The 15,283-nt window shown below is 39.3% G+C and overlaps 1 protein-coding gene across 1 annotated transcript in view; it reads left to right on the plus strand.

Moving 5' to 3' along the window:
- The window catches only part of LOC117003075 (prostatic acid phosphatase-like), a 34,003-nt gene extending 19,945 nt beyond the window's left edge, over nucleotides 1-14,058 (plus strand). Inside the window, exon 12 of the mRNA XM_033072707.1 lies at nucleotides 14,006-14,058. The gene's annotated coding sequence lies outside the window, so the exon portion shown is untranslated. The remainder of the gene's footprint in view (nucleotides 1-14,005) is intronic.
- Nucleotides 14,059-15,283: the final 1,225 nt, after the last annotated feature.

A 15,283-nucleotide genomic window follows, 5' to 3' on the forward strand; every position in this document is an offset into this window, starting at 1 on the left:
CCTTTCTGCTAACAGATAGTCATGCTTGAAAATGCATATGCACTTTTAGAAAGGATCCAGTGAACACAAGTTACAGAGAATATAATGACAGGTTCAGATGATGCAACTTCAGAATTAATGAGGGTACATTATATGTAATACCTTAGTAAAGCAGGCCCAGAATTTCACATACAAGAAAGATGTTTTGTCTTGCTGTGTTTAAATCAAGTAAAATTTCTCCAGCATAGTAAAAGGTTGTACATGTAGACAAGTTCATAGCTTTTTTATTTTTTCAGCCATATTTACAATTTGCTTAATCTAATCTGCAGACTGTTTGTGATTAGAAAATATCTTGTCTCCAAGCAACTTGTTGCACTGTAATAAAGTACTTTAAAGAAACAATTCAACATTTGCCATTTATCTTATTGAAAAACAATTGAGCTTTCAGTATATCTAGAATTTCAAAACAAAAGTAAATGTTTGGATTTGTTACTTCTGTAAGAAAAGATTTTAAAGCACTTCTGCTTTGATATGAATAAATTTGATGACATGAAGCTCTTCAATTTGCCCTCTAGGGACATCATCTATCTCTACAATAATTACAGTAGCAACTAGATGCTCTGCAGCAGGGTTTTCTGGTGTCTATGGTAGACAGTAGTGCATATGCAGCACTTTTCACCTCAGTCAGCAACAACCTCCTCTCCGTGTATTGATTTTATTTGGGAATTTCTTTTTTCACAGGCCTGAATATTGCACACAGTGGGTCAGCACAGAACAGGCACCTGACTTCCAGAGTAATATTGGCTCAGCTTGGAGTACTCATGTTCATTTATACCAATAATGTAGAGACATTGGCTCCAAATAACATTATTCCCTCTCACTGTAATTTATTTTCTTAGCTATGGTAAGAAAGTAGAAGGACAAATGCACTCCATTTGAATTTAAATAAAAAAATCTATTCAGACCAAAAGTTTTTAAGTCTGGATTAAACCCCAACAGACAACAGTTATGTTTCTAAATTTTTCTCCACCAAAAAAAAGAAGAAAAGCTAAAACTTCTACTCTACAAAGAATATTAATGATTTACCATGCTGGAATTCAAGAGTGATGATGAGAGTAGGAACACGCTTATTCTTAGGCACATAACCTTGGCCCCCACAAATCCATGTCAAGGTGATGTCAGCAATACTGCATAGGATTGTATCCTTGGCATGGAAGTGTTTAAACTACTGTAGTCCTTATTGCATTTCTCATAAAGATGAGGATGAAAGACGGACATTTACCTATAAACAGCTAACTATTAATTTAGACACTAATGCTTCTTCATCAGAAATTGCCAAGCATTAATGCTCAAATAGATAAACATGAGTTGCTATTGAAATAATTGCTTTAGGATTTGAACTATTACATTACATGGTGTGTTATTTATAATTATATATCTCTCTGGTTTAGGATCTATTTTTAGAATGTAATCTGTATTTGTCATCAGAGAAAACACAAAGTCTAATATGAGGCTCTTGACTATTCAAGAAAAAGCTGTGTATCCCGAAATAACAATGATAAACTTTAAAATAACTGCATTGCAGAGCAGAAGGATGTTACAGACTCTTATGCGTTTCAAGTAAATTCTAAGAAAACTGGAAATACTACAGGAATGGTCATAGGTATGGGTTTGGGAGATTTTTAACCAATAACATATAAAAATTTTGAAAATGGGCTCTTCTGTCAAGAAATGCTTGGGGTGGTCCTGAAGTTCCTCCTTCTGCTCTTCTCAGAGACGTTTTTGTTTTCTACCATGTACTTACATGTTTACTAAGCCCTTGTAAATGTTACTATGACAAGACCACTCCTGATTTCCACTGAGTCTGAAGGACTGCATAGGAGGGAGGAAGGAGGGGAACTGTGCATAGCTGGATAACACCCCATTCTCAAATCCATCTTTCATTTATACACAAAGCAACTGAAGGAAGATAAAGCAAGAGAAAGCATCTTGAAGACAAATGGCATAATCTTAACCTAGCCAAAGCATGCAGTAGAAATGTAAATATTTTTCTTTAAGATGTTCTAAATAATCTGGTGAATGCTAAACAAATTATTCCATAAATCAGATCCAACATTATTGCATAGTGGTTGGGCAGCTCCCCCAAGTGTTTACCAACCACTGGATCATGTGGTTTCCAGCAGCCTGTGGACAGTCCTCTACTTTGATACAAGAGCCTAGTTCTAGGTGGGTAATGAAATATCTTGGTATACACTAAATAGAGTCTCTGACAGTCAGCAAAATAATGGTATGAGGAACAAGTGTGATGGGAAAGGCAGTTTGTGTAAGCACCGCAGGCTTCTCTTGAAATGAAGTATATGAGACAAAAACCAAGGTGCATTCTTAACTACATTAATTATTAGCAAAAGGGCATTGGGAAAACCCCTCAAGGTGAACTGAAATTCAAAATAAAATCTTCTACAAAGAGAAAATATTTTTTCCAGCTTAACATCATTTAGGTAAGGATAAGCACAAAAAATTGTCGAAAGAGTGGATCCCAGCTTTTGGGGTACTGTTCAGAAACTACTTTGTATATGTAGAGATCAGTAGAGGCTGTGGTGTATCCATAGACAACCTCAGACATACAATTTCATGTGTTAAACTCTTTTTGGTTAAAAAACTCCTTGAGGTCTCTTAATTTAAGAGAGATTTCCAAATGGTAACAAAACTAGAGGCATACTGTTGTGCAGAGGTGTAAAAGCCATGACGGTGCTAGCTTTCTGTCAACAGTGGCAAATCTCCCAAAACAAGATCAAGGTCACCCAGCTGCTGCAGGGCAGGGTAACCTCCACAGTTACTTTAGGAACTGATAACACAGGGCACGTAGGAGCAACAGCTCCTCGCCTAGCAAGTGCTGACTCGGGTATCCCTGGCATCCTTTGTGAAATTAGGCAGACTGCTTGAACCCTAGGAATCTCCCAATTTTACCTCTCTCTTCTCATCACCTTTAGCTACAGCCCCGTGGGCATTAAGGGCTGTATCACAACTTCCCAAGGATTACTGGGAGCAGTCTGCCACCTACTGCTTAGACTAGATCTTGGTGTTTGCAGCTTTCCACTTACCATAAATCCTGTTTTCATAATCATAAGAAATCCTTAGAAAGTTTGTTGAAAATGGAATCTAGCCCACTCTGATGCTAAAGTCATTTTGGATGGTAAAAGGTCAGCTACACCCTTCCAGAGCTAACTTTTGTTTTAAAGGAGTGGAAAAGATATTATGAACAATTTTCTTCTAGATAACATGCAGAAAGTTGATACGTGAGTTAGTGTCAAATTAACAGATCTTGCTGCCTCAGAGAATACCAGACTTCACTACTACACTAGGCTCAGGGATTAACCCATGATCTTCTTTTTTACAGACAATAACTTCTATTCAGTCATATTCAACGGCAAAACTTCAGAAGATTCTGACCTCTGTTAGCCTATGTCCATCTTGATCTGTGCTTAATTCCCCTAGCCAGCTAATACAACAGACACTTTAAACAGAAGAACAGAGGAAAAACATATTTTTGCTGTTGATTAGAGGCTTAGTTGTGCTATATTAAATTTCCATGCTGACCACAGACTTTCCACCAGCATTTTCTTACCTCTTCTTGATTACAGTGATGAATCCAACCCATTGTATTTGGCCCCTTCATCAAACACTGGGAATTTTAACTGGGGATTTTCAACACTTTGTTATCTGAAGTCCAATGCTGTTGCCACACACAGACACAAGCTTTCTATTGAAACTAATCAAAGACATATTTGTTCTGGAAACACATGTTTAAGGCCTAGCAAGTTTGCGACTTTGTATATTTTTAATTCTGGGAAAATCTACAACATAAAAATTTTAAAACCCCAGGCTATTAAGGGATAAGACTGTAGTCATTTGAGAAATAATTCCTGGCAAGGAAATTCCCACTTCCAAATTCTCCTTCAAGATTTTGTACTAATGTAAGTACAAAAATAATGTTACTTTGAAAGCAAATTTATTGTTGTGACAGATTTATACTGCTTTTAATAGTAGTATTCAGATTTTAAAAAGGTACTTTCTGAGGTAAATGAAGGTAATTAACTTTGTGTTGCCTCCTGCAGTACAGAGAAATGCTGCTTGAAGCACATGCAGGCAGAAAAGACATGAAGAAGGGACACACAAGAGTATACATGAGATAAAAACAGCAAAGGAAATGCAAAAGACTTACCTTGCAGCCACCTCCTGGAAATAATCACCTGTGGGATTACTCATCAAACACGCATAGTTCGCCTGACTGATCCCTCACACTAAGGGCACTCACCTAAGCAAAGGCTGGAAGAGGTAGGACCTTCTAGATGGTAAAGGCAGGAAAAGTGAAACAAAGAAAAATATGGTAAGCTGCATATGTCTTGGATTTTGGGCAGGGGTATTAAGTCTCTCTAGGAAATTGAGAGGAAGAAATAAATTCTCCTAGGGGGAAGAAAATACACAAACCCACAATGAAACAGCAATATTCTGCACAGGGATGCCGGAAGCCACAAAGTAAAAGGAAACACAATCCCATGTGTTGAGCTGGTTACAAATTGGAACACTGTCAAATGCAGCTTCGGGCTTTTAAATTTTGCTTTTAATCAGCAAAGTCCAAGCTGTGTCCCTGTTTACCGGTTGAACTAAAATAAATTTAGGGCCACAACTGAACATTTTGTCCTTTGTCGGCCATTTGCTAAGTCATCACTTTGTGCTTCTGTCAAAAGCTATCTTAGTTTTCCTAAAAAAACTGGGTGCACCAGCTCTCCAAGCACTCCTCAGAGAGAAAACCAAATTTTATTCAAAGACATAACTGCTAGTCACTTTTACATAAGAAAAGAACAGCAAATAATTTAAATAAATGCTTCATTTTCTCTTAAAGACTACCAAAATGTTCATTTATTCAAATACAATAAACTAACAATTCAGTTTTAGTCTCTTTCTGAATACAGTATTGTATACCTTATTTGACTTCAATCTTATTTGTGCAGAGAAAAGTTTTCTTGTAACAGTCAGGTCACTTCAGATTATAGAATTCACACTGAAATAATTAATCAGCATATCCAGTGTTGCACAAATAATTACCTCTTCATAAAAAGATTCAGTTTGAACATGATCAGTAGTTAAAAAAAAAAAAAGCAGGCTCATTGCTTTTTTTGCTAACAAACCACTTGTTTTGTAGGTTGTGAGTGAAAGCCATCAGCAAAAAGCTTGAGCAATTATGAAATTGGTTTATATATTCATATAAATTTTATTCTTGATTTTCCTATAGTGGAAGATATTCCTCCTTTCAAAACGCAATTTGGGCCAGAAGCAGAAACAAAAGAACTCTGTGATTTTATAATAGGGAACATGGTCCATTTCATGACTGTTATAACATCACCCCTACTGAGGGACAGTCCAAGGATTTTTAAACTTAGCTTACCCTCCTCTCAAGTGGATAGCACTTACTTGCTGACCAATAAATTCAATAAGCACACTAGCTAATTTCACTTTACTTTTAGGTAATTTATAAAAAAGCTGATTAATTCATCTAATCCAAAATTGGTTTGTTAGTATAGTACAATAATAATTTGTATTTTCCACAAATTAAGAGGTATAAATAAGGATATATTCAAGCTTCTTTTATTACATGCCTCTCCACCATACACTAAAAATAGGACAGCAGAAGTTCCAGGGAATTTGGCCAAAAAAAAACTAGCACTAAATAAGATTGCATAACTTTCCATATGCTTATGCTTAAAAACAACAGCATATGCCTTATATACCACTTGATGGTCACGATCTGTGTCAAAGCAAAGCAAAAAAGAGTGGGAAGATAATATGGATAATATACTGCCTGAAATGGATGCTAGAAGGAGTCTTAACTTAGTGCATGCATTTCTGCCTTGCTGCTTGTGCTTTCTCACATTCATCTACTTCTGTTCCCATTAATTCAGCCAAATGACCCAGTGATCTGGATACTAAAGGCGAAATACTTTTTCATCACCAGAATCTGAAATACCAGTATCCCTGCAAGACTGAGAAATTGGTAAGGAACTCTTTGATTTGGTCATAATGAGAAAAACGAAACCAGCAACAGCATGAGGGAAATGAAGGTGAAACTGTAATGATTTAAGAAAAAATATCCACAAACTCATAAGAAAACAGAAATTTACAAAGTACTGCTTCTGCTTATTACAGGAAATGGGAAAGAGCCTGAAAATCATGCTGACTGATGCTCTTTTTATGACTCACTGTGTCCGGTAATCTCACATTGTAGCTGTCATTCAATAGTGGGGAAATGCAAAGTATCAGCTTCTCTATGTCCACGGTTTGCAACGCTGTTTAGTATTACTGCAGTATACACTACATCCTCCTTCTGTTGTTACTGTGGATGTAATCTGATTATCACTCTAAATAGCTCATAACATGATCTTTATAAGCACCTGTGCCCATCTCTTCTGAGCCTTCTTCCAAGGAGAGGGTGTGTTGCCTAGGAATATTCCCCACCCTCCTTCAGACCAGCACTAGCAATCATGGATGTTGCACAGAGAGCTTAAAACATTTCTCACATATATTATGAGACCTCTTTCCTATTAACAAAAAAGGTGAGAAAATGCCTATAGGCAATACCACATACCTCTATGGATTAAATCACTTTATTTTCTTCATGAGCTCCACAACGTTGTTTGGAGATTCAGAGTCAAGGACTCCACGGTAATTGCATGTGACCTCTCAGATCTGAGATCTGTCTGCGTCGAGGAGGAGGCACAGCTTCCAGGAGCAAGGCTTTTCCTGGCTCCATCAGGAGTTTCAGGTTCAAATGTCAATTACAGTAATTTCACAACTATAAGGCGTACCCTTTTGACTAAAATTTTCCCCCAAACCTGGAAGTGCGCCTTATAGTCCGGTGCGCCTTATATAATGTACAAAGTTGCGAAATTCGCAAATCCGGAAGTGTGAGCCGCAATGGGGGGGCGATGCCACGGGAGCGCCGAGTCACGAGTGGGGGCGGGAGTGGGCGGCTGCAGCCGGCAGGAGCTGTGCGGGGAGGGAGGGAGCTGCCCCCGGCCCCGGCACGGGGAGGGCACCTGGGGCTGTGTTTAAAGGCTATGCCAGTCTGTGAAAAATGTTTGCAAACTGCCAGTAATTCGTTACTTTGTTGCATGCGGCTCAGCTCCTCACTGCAAAAAAAAAGTGCGAGCCATGAGCCCAGCCGCGAGGCGGGGCAGGAGCGGCCAGCCCCCGGCCAGCAGTGCCCATGCAGGCTGAGAGGAACCACACAGCCCCCGTCCCAGCCCCCGCCAGCCACATGGGCTGAGAGGGACTGCCCAGCCCTGGCCAGCGGCAGCCACACAGGGAGAGAGGAGGCAGGCAACCCCCGGCCAGCAGGAGCCACACAGGGAGAGAGGGAGCGGGCAGTGCCACACCACCCTGAGCCGCGGACGGTCCCAAGCCACCCTGAACCGCAGTAACCCCGAGGTGTGAGCCATGGCCACCCTGAACCGCAGCAGCCGTGAGCCCCGCCTCGCCAGCCAGGGGCGGGCGGGAGTGCCGGGTCCCGCACATGGGGAGGGCACTTGGGGCTGCGTTTAAAGGCTACACCAATCTGTTAAAATGTTTCCAATTTGAGTACATGCCAATAAACTCCATGATAGCAGGATTCTGTTACAAAGTAGTTACTTTGTTGTGCACAGCATGGATCTTCGCGACAAAAAAAAGTGCACCTTATAGTCCAGTGCGCCTTATATGATCTACAAAGTTGCAAAATTTGCCGACTCCTGGGGGTGCGCCTTATAGTCCGGTGCACCTTATGGTCGTGAAATTACTCTAAATCAAATGGGCCTTCTGTCATCAGTGTGACATGCCGGTTCTACCATGCAGGGACAGGGTAGCTTTGTGTGCTATTCTTTGCTGTGGGAAGTTACAGCAAGATGTAAAGCTACACATAAGAATATACCCTGAAATACCATCACTGATGATTTTTAGGCATTCTGACTATAGTTAATTTCCAGTTATTCATAGCAAAAAAGGGGCAGGAAGTGGGGAGAGAGCAGCTTAAGTAGCCTAGTAAGATATACAAACCACATACACACAAAGCTACATTAACTTTTAAAATAATTGTAAAGAGTTTCTTTGGAGAGCAGGATTAGAGAGTGAGCAGCACCATCCAAAATGTGGAAAGCAGCAGGTATAGGGCATCCCATTTTCTGTGCTATGGTGCTGGAGCTAGGGGTGCCTGGTGTAATCTCATAATGAAACTTTTGAATGCTTTGAGAAACTGAACACAGTTCAATAAAACAGGTCTTGAACTAATGTGAAATTTCTTGTCTTCCAGCAAACAGATAATTGCATTCTGTTGTACTTTAGAACGTTTATGAAACCAAAATACATTTTTGTAAAATCCACCATGAAAATAAGTTCTAGTTGTGGATCACGCATATAAGGCATTACGCTATTATTGGGGTGGGAGTCTCTAAAAGATATACAGATAATGCTTGAGATTGTCATAAAAGCAACAGAGCTTTCACATATTATGCAACTTAGATCTTTCAGGCAGAAGCCTTTTCATTGGTGCTGCTGCTATTGGTAGTAATCTGTTCACAGATGAATTGGATTTGAGGAATGTTATTAGGTAATAAAATGTTCTTTGTTTTTTGTGATAACACCTTGCATTTATCATTAATAAATGGTTAAACTAGCATTTCTCAGCTAGCAGTCATTCTAAATGGTAAAGAGCATACTACTCGACTATGGGAAGCTTTACAAAACAAAGGAAAAATGAAATATTCTTTCTGATTTACATTCTTTCTCACAAGGCTATAATTTCAATGGCTTGGCCTGCAAGTTATGAGATCATAATTTCCTCTATTCTTCTCTGTGCTTCATGAACAAATTCTGATGAAACTGGATATGCTCAAGAACATTTTTGCTCTCTAAAAATAGTAAGATTTTAAGAATCATCTGAGATACTTTGGGCAAGGTTCATAATTCCTGTTTGTTGTTTTGTCCACAATTATTTCCATTGGGCATTATAATCTCACTTATTTCTACTTCTGCGATTTGACCCCAGGGAATCAGAGAATTAGTACTTATCTTCCCCTATTGCTCTACAGCCTGCAGTGAGGACTCAAGAATATATAAGTGACTCCTTCATAACTCTTGCTGATGAAAACTGTATTGTGTAAGCAATTGGAACCTGCTGCTTGGTTTTCAAAGCCCTTTTGGTTTGGATGACTAAATTTAAACACCTGCAAGGCAGGAATCTCCCTGTGATTCTGAGTAGTTCTACCAAAAAACTCCAATGATTGAATTTTCCTACTGTCCCACTAATTCACTGTGCTCCTGAAATACTTCAGTGCTCAAAATAACATTTTTAAACTTTTTTTTTTTTTTTGTGTTTTGTTACCCTAATTGTTGAATATAAATTTCAGCCACTCCATCAATGTCCAGTTTCTCAAATTAATAGCATTCCTATTCCTGAACTAACATTTAAATTTAACTTTCCACAAAAATCAACTTTCAATAAATAAACTGACAATGAAGTTGATGATGCAATGTCTTAAGTACATGAATTTTCTAAGATAGGAGTATTACTAAAATACATAAGATATGTAAAAGTTGACATGTCACACTGTCACACAGATCAATTCATTGAATAAGCCGGCAAGGTATACTGTCATCTGTTTTTGTTCTTATGTCTATAAAAAGAGACAGGGAGAGATCAAAAAACAATTTTGATTTTTTTAAAATAGAAGTGTGCTTTTGCTAAAAAACACATTATCTTTAAAGGTTTTATTAGGATACTTGAAAATTATATACAGGAATATACAGAAAAAGAAACATTAATGTACTTTCAACTAGTCAAATATTAGAAGTAGAAAGATGTTGTGAAAATAAATTAAATCATGTTCCTGGAGCACTCAGTGTACTGAACAATGTCACAGAAATGCCAATATGGAAATTAGTAAGCTTGAATATTCTGAAGCTTCAATAATAGAGCTGGTATAGTGTACACTAAAAAAATGTGGACCAGCAAACTGAGCAATGTGAATAGAACACAGCATAGCATCCATGTGGATTCAATGAGTCTTTTCATCTTGTGGACTGAATAAGGTAAAGTTCCCATGGATAAAAATTATACACAAGCATGCAATTATTTGCAAAGGCAATCCTAATCTTCCAGAATTTTTTAACTCTAAACGACTTTTTAGTTTACAATGTCAATATTGCATAGTTATTTATGTATGTAAATGCATAATTCTCTAGGTTTATTTTAAAAATCCACATAGTCGTGATGTGGGTTAGTATCATATACAACATCCAGTTCTACAACACAGATCTTTTGCCCGGTCTTTTGCAACCTGTTGCTCCACTAACCTCTTTCTCCGATCAATCCCTGTCTCCTTCCTAGACATTCCCAGTCTTTGTTCTCAGCTATTTGTATCATTAACAGTGTTTTGCTAGGTCATATCTAGGTATTTCTTCGCCTTTTGCTTTCCCTCTTCTGTGAGTTGCCTGTATCAGTTTTCTTGAGAAAAAGTCCTCTTCTCCCTACATAAGCACTTCTTCTGTTCACAGTAAAATTTTCAAAAATCATGGCCTTACAGCTCTTCCTGTCTTCCCAGTTCTCAGGTCCTCTCTCAGCTGTTCAAGACATTTATTCATCCTATGAGTCCCATGTACAAAATCCACTCCTACCACACTGGCCAGTTCTGCTCTTCCAGAACTCCAATTTCTTCTTTGCATAGGCCTTCACCTTTCTCACAAACGGCTCCTTCTGCAATGCCTCTTTGTTTTTCAGGGCTCTTCCCCACATAGGCTGTGTGTCAACAGTGGGAAGAAATATCACCTGGGACATCTGCAGTACCTTTTATCACAAAATGGTCCCCAGGAGTCAGATATTTCAAAGAACAATTTACCTTAAGGAGGCTTGCTATGCTAAGGTGAAACATTCCCAAGATGAACTAAGTATATGGGAATTTTCATTGTCATTTTATCAAGGTTTCCACTAAACATATGTGTACAGATTTTTTTTTCACCAATATAAGTAAATGCAGTCAAAAGAGAAGGTAGTTAAAGACTTCCTGTATGACTTGGTTGGTATTTCATTTTTCATGTGATAAACTATGCATTTCTCCTTTATGTTTTCCTTTGAATAAAAAACAACCTTACATTTTTTTTAAACAGTGAAATTGCATTAGGAACTGTAACAAGGAACTGTTACATCATTGCACATTGCTCTTTTATTCCATGAAAAGATTCTTTCTACTATGAATGACATCTGATATTTTAAGCAAATCTGTTAGATTCACTTTTCTTATACCAGATGTGCCCACATAAAGACTGGACTGCAACTAATATTGGAACTTATCTATTGGAAGGTAAAAGAGTTATAAAACAATTTGTAGATTATCTTCAAAAAACACACCAAAAAGACCAGGTTATACAAGGGTATAGACAGATTAAGAGATCAAATGTTAATATGTGAGTACAGTAATTTCATGACCATAAGGCGCACTGGATTATAAGACGCACCACCGGGAGTCAGCAAATTTCGCAACTTTGTACATTATATAAGGTGCACCGGACTATAAGGCGCACTTCTGGGTTCGGACCCAAATTTTAGTCAAAAGGGTGCACCTTATAGTTGGGAAATTACTGTATTTACTGTACATAAGCCAATGCCAAAATGAAAGGATTATCCAAACAGAAGAGGAATTATTGGAGGAATGTTATGAATATGAATACAGATGGGCATGCATCACTGTATTGAAGATACTTATTAATAATTTACCAAAATTTATCACAAACTTAATTAGCTAAGGTTACAGTTATTATCAAGCTATTAGCTAGGATAACAAACAAGTAATCATCTAATGAGTCTATCAGGAAATACAGAATTATCAGTGGGGAGCATTCAAAAGTTACCTGTTAATTAATGTCACAGAGAAGATAAATTATCGTTAATATCTGCATTTATTTTTAGACAAAATGTGTCAAGATACATAAAAATTTGATGTGAGCTTTGAACAGCTGGCAGATTGTCAGCATAGTCTTAATGCATCTTTGGGATAACAAAGAACAGAACAAAAACTGGTGCAGGAATGTGAGTCTGATTTCCAGAAGGCCCTCTGTGTAACCTGCATTTTGCCATTTACAGTAATTTCACGAATACAAGCTGCACGGAGTATAAGCCGCACTTATGGTGCGTTGAAAATGTTGATGTCTTTGCCAATAAAAAACCTGCACCCAAATATTAGCCGCACTTTCGTTCGTAGCGAGGATCCGTGTGCAACTTTCACAAATTTGCCAATTAGTAACAGAATCGTGGCATAGTGGGGTTTACTGGCTCGGGGCAGGGCCAGGCAGGCTTGGCCTGCTCATGGTTGCTGATGGGGCCGAGTGACCAAGCTTGGCGCCACAGTTCGGCGGGGCTGCTCGGGGCCAGCCAGGTGGTGCTGCCGCTGCCGCCGCCAGGTTCGCTCGCCCCCCCCTGCTGTCTGCACCGCCGCCGCCGTGTTTGCTCACCCTGGCCGGCACTGCAGGCCCCCACGCCGCCGGGCTCCCCCACGCTGCTGGCCCTGGTTCTGCTGGGCTCCCCCACGCTGCTAGCCCCGGTTCTGCTGGGCTCCCCTGCGTTGCTAGCCCCCGTTCTGCTGGGCTCCCCTGCACTGCTAGCCCCGGTTCTGCTGGGCTTCCCCGCGCCGCCGGGCAGCCCCGCGCTGCCGGGCTTCCCACTTCTGCCCTGCTCTCCTGCGCAGCCGGACTCCCCTGCACTGCTAGCCCCGGTTCTGCTGGGCTCCCCTGCACTGCTGGCCCCCCCTGCACTGCTGGCCCCGGTTCTGTTGGGCTCCCCCGCGCTGCTAGCCCCGGTTCTGCTGGGCTCCTCTGCACTGCTAGCCCCGGTTCTGCCGGGCTCCCCCGCGCTGCTGGTTCGGGCTCTGCCGCCTCCCCCACCCTGCGCTGCTGGCCCGGGCTCTGCTGCCCATCCCCCACACCGCTGGCCCCACCTCTGCCAGGCTTTCCTACCTCTGCCGGGGCTGGCTAGGCTCCAGCTTGGCTTGGGGCTGCCGTGGGCTCTCACTTCCGTGTTGGTAGGTTTTAGAATATTGTTAATATATTAACCGCCCTGGAGTACTAGCCACGCTTCTGGGTTTCCACCAAAATTTTGATCAAAATGGTGCGGCTTGTGTTCGTGAAATTACTGTACAACAATTTTGCAGTAAAAGAGATAATATCCAGAACAGAGGTTTCCAAAGGCATGTTGCTTAATTGGATTTTTGTGGGACTTTTACATTGATTTCTCCTTTTTCAAAATCTTACTGTTACCCTTTCTCAGTCAAGTACTATAATGAGTCATCAAAGCCTTACTATTATTGCTATTTGGTCATCTAAAAATTACAATTATTAAGCGTATTTTGTGTTAGTTATCCTAAATTCACATTAAGCTGTGATGTACCTCTTAGAACCAGTCTTTAAGAAGACTGGATAGATTCCCATTACTTCATGGCAGAAAAACAGTACTTGACCTTAGAGTGGATAGTCCTGCACCCTCCAACACTGAAAGTTAAGTAAGAGAGTGAAGTAACTATTCCCAGTTCTAGCAGGAACTTATTTTCTTCTGAGACAAGGAAGGGTGGAAAAACCTCTCATTTGTCCAAACAGATGACCCAAAATTCTGCCCTACCATTAGAGACAGTACTAGAAAGGGAAATTAATTTGCCCATTGTTTGCTGTTTGCAGGTTAGGTAGAAACTTGTTCTTTGTTTATTGCTATAAACCACAATATATCCGTGTTAAAAGTAATAGGATCTCTGCTATTATAGGTTTCATTTAAAATCATAATACTTACTGTTGCTGCAGAGAATCTTAGCATTGGCTCTACAGTACCTGTACTGTAGCTTGCTTGAAGAATTCAGCCACCCTAAACCGCAGTCTTTCAGAATAGGTGCTGATCACACAAATAGCCAGTGGACTATTAATTATTTAGTGGTGGACTAGAACTCTTCATTCCTTCTAGATTTCAATAATTGGATGGTAAGGAGAGATCCTGCTCTCTAGACTGGAGATGGCCTGAACTCTTTTGCAAATGGAAGCATTTAAATGGACAATGTCAGACTGATATTTGCAATACTTCAGATGAAAGATCTGGAAGAACTGAACTTGGGTTTGCTTCTCCAAAGTGGATTGAAGCAATTTAACATTTTATCTTTCAAGAACGCATCAAAACTGTCTTTTGCTATGGCTATTTTGATAATGAGAATGTCTCTGATATGATTTCTGACTCCATAAGTGACTGGAAAAACTAAGGGCAAAACACTACCTGTATCAGACACAGGTAATCACGAAACTCCCATTGACATTAATGGAGTGAGGATTTTGTTCACTTTCTTTTAAAATTAAACCAGCAAACTTTTAAAATTGAGGTATTAAAAATACAATTTTTGTATTCCAATATTTCCCCAAACCTTTCGTTACACAGAAAAATGAGATCCTATCTCTAAAAATATCCAGTAGCATCATCTCACAAGAAAAAATGACTGAGCAAACTAGAATGTGTTTTTCTGCACACAAGGTAACTTCATGCATACTTTACAGTTAGATAGTAATGAAATCCTGGTCTACTTTAATTTCTGAAAGATACTGAACCATGTTGTACAATATAATTTCCATAACTTCCTGTCAGAACTGCTAAACACACCTTCTTTGTTCACTTTTTCTCTGAATAATTTCAAAATCATTATTTCACTATCTCTCAAATTTTCTCTATCTAAATCTGTCGTCGCCTTTCCTTTTATCAGTTGTTTGCATTAGATCCAAAGTTAATACCAATATTTATGCAAAAGCATGTTCAAAAATAGTGGAAAACACAGCTACTGAAATACTAGCTTGAGCTGAATGAATATACTGAAGTATAATCTGTGCTGTCTGATTAAAATCCAATCATGAAAACATTGATTACTATTTTGTTACATCAATTTCATTATGCAAGTATCATTCTTTGTTCCCGAGTAATAAACAGCTAACAAGCTCTTGCTTTACTTGATTTATTTTACCTACCTATATTAAAAATGCAAAATAAGTACTTAGACAAAAATCAACATCCCCTGAACCAAAAACCCTCTGAGCCAACTAATCAACAAAACCAAAAATCACTCCGAGACCGTACAAAAATTCTTCCATGCACTCAAAGAAACCCTTCTGAATCATATGACCTCTCTCTGAAATTAGATTCCTACAATTCCTAGTACATTAATAAAACATTAAATCTTTTTTTTCCTCTCCCTTGAAGTTCTGT

Source organism: Catharus ustulatus, chromosome 1 (assembly GCF_009819885.2).
Source record: "Catharus ustulatus isolate bCatUst1 chromosome 1, bCatUst1.pri.v2, whole genome shotgun sequence".
NCBI lineage: Eukaryota > Metazoa > Chordata > Aves > Passeriformes > Turdidae > Catharus > Catharus ustulatus.